Source organism: Syngnathoides biaculeatus, chromosome 17, assembly GCF_019802595.1.
Source record: "Syngnathoides biaculeatus isolate LvHL_M chromosome 17, ASM1980259v1, whole genome shotgun sequence".
Lineage (NCBI taxonomy): Eukaryota > Metazoa > Chordata > Actinopteri > Syngnathiformes > Syngnathidae > Syngnathoides > Syngnathoides biaculeatus.
The window spans coordinates 2,590,773-2,603,894 of record NC_084656.1 but is presented as its reverse complement, the minus strand read 5'-3'; the positions used below and the strand labels follow the sequence as shown (position 1 = coordinate 2,603,894).

At 41.9% G+C, this 13,122-nt stretch overlaps 1 protein-coding gene across 4 annotated transcripts in view; it reads right to left on the bottom strand.

Moving 5' to 3' along the window:
• Positions 1–3,611, bottom strand: part of tln1 (talin 1) — a 160,291-nt gene extending 156,680 nt beyond the window's left edge. The window contains exons 1-3 of one of the 4 annotated variants that reach the window (XM_061847653.1): positions 3,550–3,611; positions 3,404–3,475; positions 1,942–2,024 (exon numbers count right to left, since the gene is read on the bottom strand). The gene's annotated coding sequence lies outside the window, so the exon portion shown is untranslated. Of the gene's footprint in view, positions 1–1,941; positions 2,025–3,403 lie in introns of all 4 variants that reach the window. The other 3 variants (XM_061847651.1, XM_061847652.1, XM_061847654.1) reach the window with 3 other exon arrangements.
• Positions 3,612–13,122: the final 9,511 nt, after the last annotated feature.

Below are 13,122 nucleotides of genomic sequence, written 5' to 3'. Positions count from 1 at the left end.
ATTTCATGACAGGCCCACTTTAAATAGTTGCTTTTGGTATATTCTCTTCAATACACAATAACGTAAAATTCCGAAAACTGATGAACTGTTTAAATAAAATAAAATGTAAAAGTCCAATGCCCAATAAGGACATGAAATAGTGGTATAGAGCTCATGCACCTACGTCATCAAATCACATCACTGGCCGGAAGTGCCAGTCAGACAAACCATTCGTCAATGCCAAGTCAGTAGGAGACGACGCGAAAATACGTCTTATAGCACGGTGTCCAGAGTTTTGTCCAATACCGTTAAACATTTAGAAGGTGATAATAAACGAAGGTACATGGAACAATGAGAGACACTTGGCATCGAGGACCCATATTTAATGCTGAAGTCGATGTTTTTGCCAATAAGAAATTGGACCATTAACCAGCTTCCGCTTGTCTTGGACAACTGGATCTACACATTTATTTGGTGAGTAAGTCGTCGAGATTTACACGGAAGAGTTTGAAAGCGTAGAAAAGCCTGGACGCATACAAATACTTTGTTGCTGGATCTGTTCTCATTCAAGAATATATATATGAAGCCAATCAGATTTTTTCAATTCAAATACCAATGTTCAAAGAAATGACCCCTGGTTTTACACAAACTCGCATTCATTAACTATGATTGGGAAAAAAAAAAAGACGGCGAATTAGCTCCTCCGTACACGAAGCATGTTGCGGCCAAACTTACTTTGGTAAACTTCTCCGTGAGAGACTTTTTTTCGTTTTTTTTTTTTTTTTAAATATGGAGTGTTCTCAAATGAGTCCAATGCATATTTAAAAAAAGAAAATAAATGTCTGGGATAGGCTTCAGTCCCTGTACACGGAAGCACCTTGCGGCCACACGTTGAACTTTGGTAAACCTCTGTGTGACCGACGGTTTCTTTTCTTTTTAAATACGCATTGGACTCATTTGAGAACAGTGCATATTAGAAAAAAAAAAAACTCTGCCGGGGAGAGGTTTTTCCGAAGATTAACGTGTGACTACAACACGCATCCGTGTACGTTGGAGACAACTCCCTGTCATTTTTTTTTAAACGCATTGTTCTCAAATGAGCCAAATTGGCAATATAAACACTTCTTGGAAATTTGAGATTGAGAAGAATAATTCCTTCCTGAAGTGAAGTGATCGCTACACAGTCTTGTGTATTTGGTTGGGCACCATTCATCACGTTTAATTGCCGAAATCCATTGATCTTTTCTCGTCTTTTCAGCTGGTATTCCATAGAATGATTTCTTTGAATATCTGTCTCGTCTGTTGTAACAACCAACAACACAACAAGTCTCCGGAATTGTGTATATTCTCCTTCGATTCAATGTCCCCACACACAGCAGCTCATTTTGACCAGCAATATGGCGCCATGAAAATGATGACGTCACGTGCTATGTTATTATCGGTATTTATTTTCAAGGCTGTGCATACAGAAACATGTTCAATTGTAAAAAGAATAGATGACAATCAGTGGAAATTCATCTCTACTCACAAATGATCATAAGTCTTCACCTCTCGCACTTGTATTGCATTCAACATCACATTAATGTTCAGTATAAATCACCATGTCCATGCTAAAGTCAATAACACCTGCATTTTTCCTCACAGCTCTTCATTCAAGGTTGTGGAAATCTGCTTTGGTACAAAATTATGGAATCAGATTTGTGTCAAAGAATTACATTAAACTTTAAACTGCAAACAAAAAAACAAGCTTTTCAAACAAAACTTCTTGAATTGCAAGCCAAAAATATATAAATACCTTGATGGATATAATGTGAAAAAAAAAAGAATGCAATGAAAATACAACTTCATTGGGAGGGGTGTTCTGAGGAGTTCAGAAGAAAATGTCTGTAACATATATAATCTTTAAAAACAAAGTCAGTATTTGAAAGTACGTTGGCTCAGATAATAGAAAAAGACCTTTACAGTTATAGATCTCTTTTACCACTCTTCTTGTTGAATACTTGCAATAAGAAGGTAACAACAAGCCCGTTGTTGAATCGCCATGCCTAAACAAGTTGAAAAAAAAAAGAGAAAAACATCAGTGTGCTCCGCTCGCTTTGGCGGCCGATGCGGAATTAAACCGGATATTCATTTATAGCAGTGATTCTCAAATTATGGTATGCGTACCAATAGTGTTACTTGGGCTCACTGTAGTGGTATGCGAAAGATTATTTGAATTAAATATTTATATTGCGCATAATATAACAGTAACAAACATTTAGTTGAACCAAGTACAGTACATTTGATAAGAGGAGTTTGGTTGTATTTAAATTCTAAGTAAAATGAATGAATTGAATCTTTTAAAACTCTTTTATTGTTGTTGTTGACTGTTAGTGTGAACTGTACAAAATGTTGCAGCAGTTTCCAATAATATACCATTTATTTTTAAGAATAAAGCCTCGGCCTTGTTTTGCAGCATGTGGGCCTTCTATGCTACTGTTCTGTTTTTTTTAGTGTTATTGATGATGGGTGTCGTGATGATTCTTTGAGATGTGTTTTTTAGGGTCAAAAGTTTGAGAACCCCTTAGCTATACCGTGTTCATGAACTATTGGCAGTAAAGAGGCCAAGCAGATCCAAACACAAGATCACATGGGTGTCGTGACATAACCACCTTACTATAGATGTTGTTGTCTGCAGGGTTTTGATATCAATTGTATCTGGACACAAAATGATAATGAGGGAAGGTGCCAAAGTAAGTTTATGTACGTCAAAACCATAGATCCAGGATTTTAACAAAGCTGCCTTGAAGCCAACTAACACTGGTTGACTACTCAAAGTGTGGAGGTTGATGAAGATAAATTGGTCCGCATTGTCACAGCCTCTCAACTCTACACGAGATGTGACAATTGACAGCCAGAGGCTACAACTTTGTCGACCTTGTCTGCAGCACAACACGCCCGAGGCCCTGCTCTGCCGACTTGGAATCCAAATTAAAAGTTAGCTCATTCCAACGCCCTTTGGAGCGGAACTCCCTAAGAAAAAAAGAGCTAATCGTGGCGAAACCACGGAAATGTTCATAACAAGCGCTTCCACGATCCGCACATATCTGATAACAGGCACTCGTCATGTCTACTTCAACTTCACATGAAAAAACTGAACACGTCAGAGTGGGATCTGGTAGTGGAGCCCACACTCAGTCGTGGGACGTCCGGATAGATATGAGGACCTAAACCACTAGCCAACACTTAGCCACCGCTACCACAACTGGACACACGGCGTTGTGTCCTAACTCATTTAACAATTGGACACGCGCAACATTACCTATTTTAAAGATACAAATAGTACTAATGAATTTTTCATTGCGTTTCCACATCGAGTCGCGGCAGACGTCAAGAACTTCTTCCATGAACGGCGGAAACTTTTTAAAGTGATCCCAGCTCCTACCTGAGTGCGCAGTTTAGCAGGGCCGCCAACTTGCAATTTCAGTCGAGGGATGTTGTGGGGATTTCAATTAATCTAAGAAAGAGGGTAAAATGTGAACTGGGAGAAAGCGCAAATGGCAGCCTTTTTTTCTAAATTCCCCTCCCTACCGCCCGCTCGCTCGCTTTTGGCAGTGGTCGCTGCAAACTCCTCCCTGTATACATGTTGTAGGAGGGAGGGCGTCTCACGTCACGGGGACTCAATCAGAAGGTCTCCTGCTCTCCTACGTTTTAGGCTGTGAAAATACATGCAAAAAGTAGCAATTCCAAAATAAACTATCAAAACGTAGGGTCGCGGTGTACAGCTACACAAACATGACTTCTATGCAGGCAGTGTGGCATCGATTCCAGCTTAGTGATTGTGTCAATATGTGCCCTGTGACTGACTGCGACAAGGTCAGGGTGTACGCCTCTCGGCCATTGTTAGGTGAAACTCACTACCCTTGTGAGTATAAATGGCTCGGAAGTCGGACATGGAGTATGAGAATATATAAATGAAACGTGTGGGGCAGCACGGTGGGTCGGATGTAAATCGTTGGCTTCACAGTTCTGAGGTCCAGGGTTGAATCCTGGCCTCGCCTGTGTGGAGCTTGCATGTTTTCCCCGTGCCTGCGTGGGTTTTCTCCGGGCACTTCGGTTTCCTCCCACATTCCAAAGACATGCAACATTAATTGGACACTCTGAATTTCCCCTAGATAAGCGGCTTGGAAGATGGACATGGATTATCATATATATATATATATATATATATATATATATATATATATATAAATAGAATGTATGGGTGGTTGCGCCTGATCTGGTAGTAAGTTGCAGAAGTGCCCAAATAACATCCGGTGATATTCGCAGGTGACCAGGACCATCATGACAATCCATAAAAAAAAAAAATCTTGAAAAATCGGGGTTATACCGACAATAAGCATTTTCCTCAACAATAATTGAATCCGTAAGTGCCGAACATCAAATATGGGACGGTCCACTGTACTGTATGCTGCTTATTTCACAAGTGGCAATTTCCTTTGACAAGAGAGGCTCCAACGTTTGTTTAAAAAAACAAATTTATTTTATTATTGTTTGTTATGATTTCCAGAAAATCTTGTATTACACCATCATATAAGTTCAGATACTCAGAGACCTAAAAAATGTATACTTAAAAAAATGGCCAAAAAGTAAACAACTTACTACAATACCGTGATCTCCCTGGAGTCGTGAAATTACAATTTCAGCATGGCGACATGGAAAAACCTGTGGCCACATTTGGGAGCCGAGGCAGATATGTTTAAATGTTTGTCTGAGCTGACAATAGAGTATTATTAAACTGATCTTTTGAAAAATCATACCGTGAGAAAAACACCGAATCAGAAACTGGAGACCAGGGTGGCCAACTCATGGCTCTCTTTGCCTCCTTTCGTGTAGTTCTTGTGAAGGCATGAAAGAATATCACAGTTCTGTTTATGTTTGTGCATGCACGCACGTTGCTTGAGTTCATTGCGGTTGTTACAGGTATTGTGACAAGTTCAGTGTGGATGTGTGCATTTGTGCGTGGGTGTGTGAGTGAGACGGGATTGCGCAGGCGTGTCCAACGGGATGGTGAGAAGAAGGAAAAACCACGATGGTGATTGAGGAATAGTATGATGTGGCTCTTTCATATGTATGCTTGTGGCTCTTTGCTGTAACACAGTTAAAAGTGTGGCTCTTCATCTCTGACTGGTTGGGCACCCCTAAATTGTAGAGAAGGGAGGTTTGTATATGTGTGTGAGTATGCATGTGTGTGCATGCATGAATGTGTGTCTATTCAATAGTGGAGATGGAAAAAATAAATATTGACTGATAAATTGAAACTTTTAAGACAAGGGTAGTTAATAACAGCTCATACAACAGCGCCCCTTAGGTTCATAACATTTAATGGATCACAGATTTTTCTGGAACACCAGCTCTCGTACTAATCAGTGAGTGGATAATTCAGTCATGTGCCTCTCTCTAATCTAGAATTTCAAACGACATGTAGACTCTGAAACTCCTGTATGCCAGTGTGAAAGGAAGCCTGAAGACATTTTTTGTACTTACGGCGCAGCGCGACCTTAATGACCCAATACAGTATCTTGTGTATGTACCATGACACTGTTATGTGGACTTTTTAATTTCAGAATGCTAACAGCTAAACATTTTGACAGTACAGCACTTGTAGGAAGTAATATTAAAAGGTATCTGTCCTCCTGTGTCAGAACACAAAATCAATCTTTACACAGATGATATCCTCCTTTATTTACAAAAACCCAAAGCGTCACTATAAAAAGTTCTCAACCTCATGAAGATATTTTCAGAATTATCACAATATGCTATCAATTGAGGCAGCACAGCGGGTCAGCTGGTAAAGCGTTTCCCTCACAGTTCTGAGGACCCGGGTTTGATCCAGGCTCCGCTTGTGTAGAGTTTGCACGTTCTCCCTGTGCCTGCGTGGGTTTTCTCCCGCACTCCGGTTTCCTCCCACATCACAAAAACATACAACATTAATTAGACACTCTAAATCGCCCCGAGGTGTGATTGTGAGTGCGACTGTTGTCTGTCTCCATGGTTGTATCCCACCTCCTGCCCATTGACAGCTGGGATAGGCTCCAGCACTCCCTGTGACCCTCATTCCGCCAGCTGTTCCAACCTGCTTGGACCCGTTTCTTCACTTCCTTACCACACTCACCGTTGCTCTGGATTGTTGACCCCAATTATTTGAAGTCGTCCACCCTCATCATCTCTTGTCCCTGGAGCCTCACTCTTCGGCCTCCACCCCTTTCATTCACACACATATATTCTGTTTTACTTTGGCTCATCTTCATTCCTCTCTTTTCCAGTGCATGCCTCCATCATTCAAGTTGTTCCTCCACCTGATCCTTGCTATCACTGCAGATCATAATGTCATCTGGGAACATCATGGTCCAAGAGGATTCCAGTCGAACCTCATCTGTCAGCCTCTCCATTACCACAACAAATAGGAAGGGGCTCAGAGCTGATCCCTGATGCAGTGCCACATCCACCTTAAATTCTTCTGTCACACCTACAGCACAGCTCACCACTGTTCTGCTACCCTCATACATGTCCTGTACTATTCTGACATATTTCTCAGTCACACCAGACTTATGCATGCAGTACCACAGTTCCTCTCTTTATATTCTATCATAGGGTTTCTCTAGATCCACAAAGACACAATGTAGCTCCTTCTGACCTTCTCTGTGCTGCATCCTCAAGGCAAATAATGCATCTGTGGTACTCTTTCCAGGCATGAAACCATACTGTTGCTCGCTGATACTTACTTTGGTCCTGTGTCTAGCCTCCACTACTCTTTTCCATCACTTAATTGTATGGCACATCAACTATATTCCTCTATAATTCCCACAGCTCTGCACATCGCTTTTGTTCTTAAAAATAAGAACTAGTAAAACTTTTCCTCCATTCTTCAGGGCCTTTCTCCCCAACTTGTTGAATAAGTATGTTTCTTTCGGCTTGTCCCATTCAGGGTCGCCACAGCATGTCATGTCAGATGAACTCACATATGTTTGGCACAATTTTTTTTTTTTAAATGCCGGATGCCCTTTCTGACACAACCCTTCTCAGGGAGTGGAGGCCCCAGTGGGATATGAACCCACAACCCTTGGTTTACCAATCCAGGTCTCTAACCACTGAGCTATGGGGACTCACTTGTACTTTGTTGAATAAGTTGGTCAAAAACTCCACAGCCACCTCTCCAAACTGCTTCCATACCTCCACCGGAATGTCATCAGGACCAATTGCCTTTCCATTTTTCACCCTCTTTCGTGCCCTTACTAATCATTGCCACTTGCCTCTTCTACTCTTCCTTCGCTCTCATTTTCTTCATTCATTAACTTCTTAAAGTATTCTTTCTATCTATTTAGCACACTACTGGCACCGGTCAACACATTTCCATCTCTATCCTTAACCACCCTTACTTGCTGTACATCCTTTCCATCTCTATCCCTCCGTCTTTTCTCCTTTCGTGTCCAATCTAGTGTACATGTCGTCATATGCCTCTTGTTTAGCCTTCGTCACCTCTACCTTTGCCCTACGTTGCATCTCAATGTATTCCTTTCGCCTTTCCTGAGTCCTCTCAGTGTCCCACTTCTTCGCGAATCTCTTTTCTTGTATGACTTTCTTTATTTTGGGTTTCCACCACCTTCTCCCCTTTCCTACCAGAAGACACCCCAAGTACTCTCTTGCCTGTCTCTCTGATCACCTTGGCTTTATTAGTCCAGTCTTCTGGGAGCTTTTCCTGCCTCAACTCTTGCAGAAAGGCCTCACAACATTCTTCCTTTCTCAGCTTCCACCACTTGGCGCTCTGCTCTACCTTTGTCTTCTTAATCTTCCTACACACCACCAAGCTACACTCTCCCCTACCACTACCTTGCAGTCAGTAACCGCCTTCAAATTACATTGTCTGCACAAAATATAATCCACCTGCGTGCTTCTACCGCCGCTCTTGTAGATCACGCTTTGTTCCTGCCTCTTCTGGGAAAAAAAAGTGTTCACGGCTGCCATTTCCATCCTTTTTGCAAAGTCCACAACCATCTGTCCCTCAAAGTTCCTTTCCTGGATGCCGTACTTGCCCATCAGTTTTTTATCACCCCTGTTTCCTTCGCCAACATGTCCATTACAATCACCAATCAATACCAATCACAACTCTCTCGCTGTCTGGGCTGCTCAGAACTACTTATTTTAGTTCCTTCCAGAATTTCTCTTTCAATTCTTAGTCACATCCTACCGGTGGGGCATAGCCGCTAATCACATTATACATAACACCCTCAATTTCAATTTTCAGCCTCATCACTCAGTCTGATACTCTTTTCACCTGCATGACATTCTTTGCCAGCTCTTCCTTTAAAATCTGCATTTCGAAATATTAGTTTTAACGGTTGAGAATTTCTTGCTTGACGATAAGACAAACCAAACTAACTTCCGGATTGTTGGTATCTTCATCTGCATTTTTAATTCTATTGGAGCTCGAGTGGACAATACAATTTACATGGAGGTTCTGGTTATTGTCTATCCATCCAATTTTTGAGCCACTTATCCTCACGAGAGTTGCAGGAGTGCTCGAGCCTAACCCAGCTGTCAACAGGCAGGAGGCAGGGTACAGCCTGAACTGGTTGCCAGACAATTGCAGGGCACATGGAGTCACACTAGGGACAATTTACAGTGTCTAATTAATGTTGCATGTTTTGGGGATGTGGGGGAAAACCGGAGTGCCCGGAGAAAAGCCACAGAGGCACGGGGAGAGTTTGGGAACTCCACACAGGTGGGGCCAGGATTTGAACCCCAGTCCTCAGAACTGTGAGGCCACCACTTTACAGCTGCGCCTGTCATAGAGCAGTGGCACAGGAACGGACCCAAATGCAGGACATCAAGGCAAAGACATAATGTTCAGAGTGGTTTTATTCCAAAAACAGGTCAATACCAAAAGGCAGTCCAAAACAAAGCAGAGGCACCAAAACGCTAGGCTCGTCAAGATCCAAAAAATGTGAAACAAGGCCCGATAACGATGAGGCAAACCAATAAGCATAACAACCCTGCTAAAAATTTTCTATAGAACATTTCTAAAGAATTTCTATAAAAACATTCTATTGAAATGCTATCGGACTTTAGGACCAAAGTTCTATAGAAATTCTATAAAAGTATTCTATAGAACTTTACGAACTAAGTTCAACAGAACTGTTCTAAAGAACTAAAAGAACATTGCATTCGTGAAGCGCATTATTGTGACAATACCACATACAATCAACGTTGCCATGCTATGTAGAAATTGAGTCATTAAAACGTAGATTGAAACCTTTATTATGCAGTGTGAAACCAGTTTTTCCAATCAAACTACAGACAATTACAAACAATTGGGTTATTCAGCCCACAGTAATATATGTTTAACATTTAGAAGAAAATAACTTTTTTCTTAAATTATATTACAAACTAATTAAAATATAATATTCCACTATGTGAACTTTAACTATGTGTCTCTCATATTTACTGTCCATCTTGGTTCCTCCCATTCTGTTTCCTGCCACTGCCACCGCATCTGTCAAGCGCATATTTCAGGCATGACGTGGCCGCACATCACTCAGGGTCCCCCCGTGGTTTCTCGAGACACAATATGAGGTCAAAATTAAGAGACTTAGTTATTATTATGTCTGGCAAACACTATAACTATCAGTTAGGAATCTATCAAACACTAGAATCCATATTTTGTTTATAGAAAGAGCATTATTCAGAAGTCTGCAAACAGCACACAAAATACTTTCAATTGTATTTATAAATGCAATATCGTTTGAAAGTTAAAACAAGTACAAAATATTCACCTGATTCTCAACAGTATATTACTGGTAAAAACAAATTACAAAAAAAAAAATATATATATATATATAATATATATATATATAAACACATACACAGTCACATTTGAAAAATGTACGGGTGTGGTCAGTCATGCTCGCAGATAAAGTTGCGGGTGTGATTAGGGATGGCCTTAACTTACTGGATTAATAACTGTAAATTAAAAATAAAACAAATACATAACTAAAATAGAAAACAAAAATTTAAAACTCAGAAATGATCATTTCTAATTTCAACTGATATTAGTAGAACATGATATAAAACGGTATTTAACATTTTCATCAATGAAAATTCTTGAGCTGACAAACTATCTGAAGAAAAGTTAAATGCACTGGCCTGTCAAGGAATAAACACGAACTGTCATGACCCATCAAGACGGAGGAGGACCCAAATGCAGAATTCCGGAGACGCAGAGGCATTTTGGGAAAAGTGTTTATTCGTTCCAAGGTCGCGGATCAGGTAGATAGTCAAGTGTGGCAGCGGTAGTCAGGACGTCGGGCATAGAGAGCAGGTCCGTGGGCAGGCAGGAGTCGGTCCACGGGAGATCGATCAAAGAAGGCAGGAGTGTCAAAGGAATCAGGCTTACGGGGTCGATCGGAGAACAGGCGGTGGTCGGTACACATAGGTTCACGATCACAGATACAGGAGTGCAGGAACGGAGCATGAGTTGCGACGATTTGGCGAAGACCAGTCGTCCCCTGGGTCCTATATATACCGGAGTCAATCAGCCAGCATGAGGCGCAGGTGTGGGCCTCCTAATCAGTGCGACTGTGTGGAAACCTGCACAGCCCGGGCTGGACCGGCAGAACCATGACACAAACGGTCTATACTCGTAATGTTTTGAAAATGCTGAAAGTTTAGTTCAACGTTATCGGCGTTCGTGGCAACAAGCTAGCGATACATTGGAACAAACATTCCTGTCGGCAATCGTGACGTATTGTTGTGAGGGGGGGGCACGCACTACGAGACCGCCGTAAATAGGAGACCGGCTTGCTAGACCGCACCTTTATGTGCATGCACTCGACATATTGGCCACACCTGAATCATTATAGTCTCATGTTGTTTTTTTTGTTGTTGTTTTTTTACGCCGTCACACTGCCTCGCGATCAACGCAATGAGCACCCCTGGTGTAACTGAATTTCCTTTGACATGGCTCATAATGTTGATGACTTTCGATGTAAATGCGCTCGCATTACGTGAAGCAGTTCAGAATATGCGCTTTCGTACATGCTCCGTACATGCTCAGTACGGTTAATTTGCATTTCCTGTTTCCGGGTGAACACCGGTTGTTTTGGAGCAGGCTTGTTTAGTTAACAACGTTTATGAAATAAAAACGTAAATTAATGTCAAGACCCCCTCACAGGAAGCGCCGCCCACGGCAGTGGCCAGACCATGCCCATGATAGCGCCACCGTGCCACCACTCTTTTTTCAGTCTCTAATTCTTCTTTTTGCATTGTATAATTTTATTTCAGTCTGCAGTTATTCAGTTTGTATTTTCAGCTGGTGCTCCAGCACACTGCATTTCGCACAAAATGAATTATAGCCAGTTCTCTGACTCATCACAAGCACTTTTAGGTACGTATTTTTTTTTTTTTTTTTCGAGACAAACCAAGCCCTTGAGGACATTCCAACATCGTCTTTTAAGGTTTCAGCTGTCGGTGCTCGTTGACATTGCATAGCCTACCTCAAGCTTTTGATGGTGCTTGTTGCATCTGCAGAAGGTACTGGTGTCGCAACATGACTTTTGGGGACACCAGTGTTGGTCTTCTTTTCTATAAATTGTTACTGGACCATCCTCTGAACTCACAGATGTTGGTGTCCTTAAGCAAGACACCCGGTCGCTTAAGGTGCCCCCTGCTCCTCCAGTGTGTTCCACTAACAAGTGTGTGTATTCACTGTGATGAGTTAACTGCAGAGAATAAATTTCATGTTCCTATAATGTTCATGAAAATTAAAGTGATTCCTCTTCTTCTCTGTAAGTGATGCTTCCTTGCTTAGGGAATGTTGACCACATCATTAGAAGAAAATGAGAGAGAAGGAAGAGTAGAAGAGGCGAGTGTGATGTACCATGAATTGGCAGTGATTAGTAAAAGGGAAGTTAGAAAGGCACTGAAGATGTTGAAAAATGGAAAAGCAGTTGGTCCTGATAACATACCTGTGGAGGTATGGAAGCAGTTTGGGGATGTGGCTGTGGAGTTTTTGAACAATTTATTCAACAGAATACGAGCAGGTGATAAGATACTGGAAGAATGGAAGAAAAGTGTGGCAGTCCCATTTTTAAGAACAAAGGCAATTTTTAGAGCTCTGGAAACTATAGCGGAATAAAGTTGATGAGCCACACAATGAAGAAACGGGAAAGACTAGTGGAGGGTAGACTCAGACACATTAGTCAGTATCTGCAAACAACAGTATGATTTCATGCCTGGAAAGAGTACCACAGATGCATTATTTGCCTTGAGGATGGTCGTGGAAAAGTACAGTCAAAGTCAGAAGGAGCTACATTGTGTCTTTGTGGAGCTAGAGAAAGCCTAAGACAGTACCAAGTACCAGTACCAAGAGAGGAACTGTGGTACTGCTTGTGTAAGTCTGGTGTAGCGGAGAAATATGTAGAATAGTACAGGACATGTATGAGAGCAGCAGAACAATGGTGAGGTGTGCTGTAGGTGTGAGGTGGGACTGCACCATGGATCAGCTCTGAGCCCCTTCTTGTTTTCGATGGTAATGGATAGGCTGACAGATGAGCTCAAACTGGAATCCCCTTGGACCATGATGTTCGCAGATAACATGGTGATCTGCAGTGAAATCAGGGAGCAGGTGGAGGAACAATTAGAAAGATGGAGGCATACACTGGAAAGGAGAGGAATGAAGATTAGCCAAAGTAAAACAGAATATAATGTCACTGATGGTGTAGTGGTTACACATGCCTGACTTTGGTGTGGAATCGATTCCTCCTCAGTGATGGTGTCGATATCTCCTCTGTGGCTGACTGGCGACCAGTTCAGGGTATACTCCGCCTTTCGTCTGAAGCTATCTGGGATAGGTCCCGGTTCTCCCGTGACCCTTGTGAAGATAAGCGGCTTGGATAATGGATGGATGTAAAACAGAATATATGTGTGTTGAGAGGGTGGAGGTGGAGGGGGAAGAGTGAGTTTCCCGGGTGAAGAGGTAGTGAGGGTGGGCAACTTCAAATACTTGGGGTCAACAATCCAGAGCAAAGGTGAGTGTGGTAAGGAAGTACAGAAACCGGTCCAAGCAGGTTGGAACAACTGCTGGAAGGTGTCTGCTGTGTTATGTGA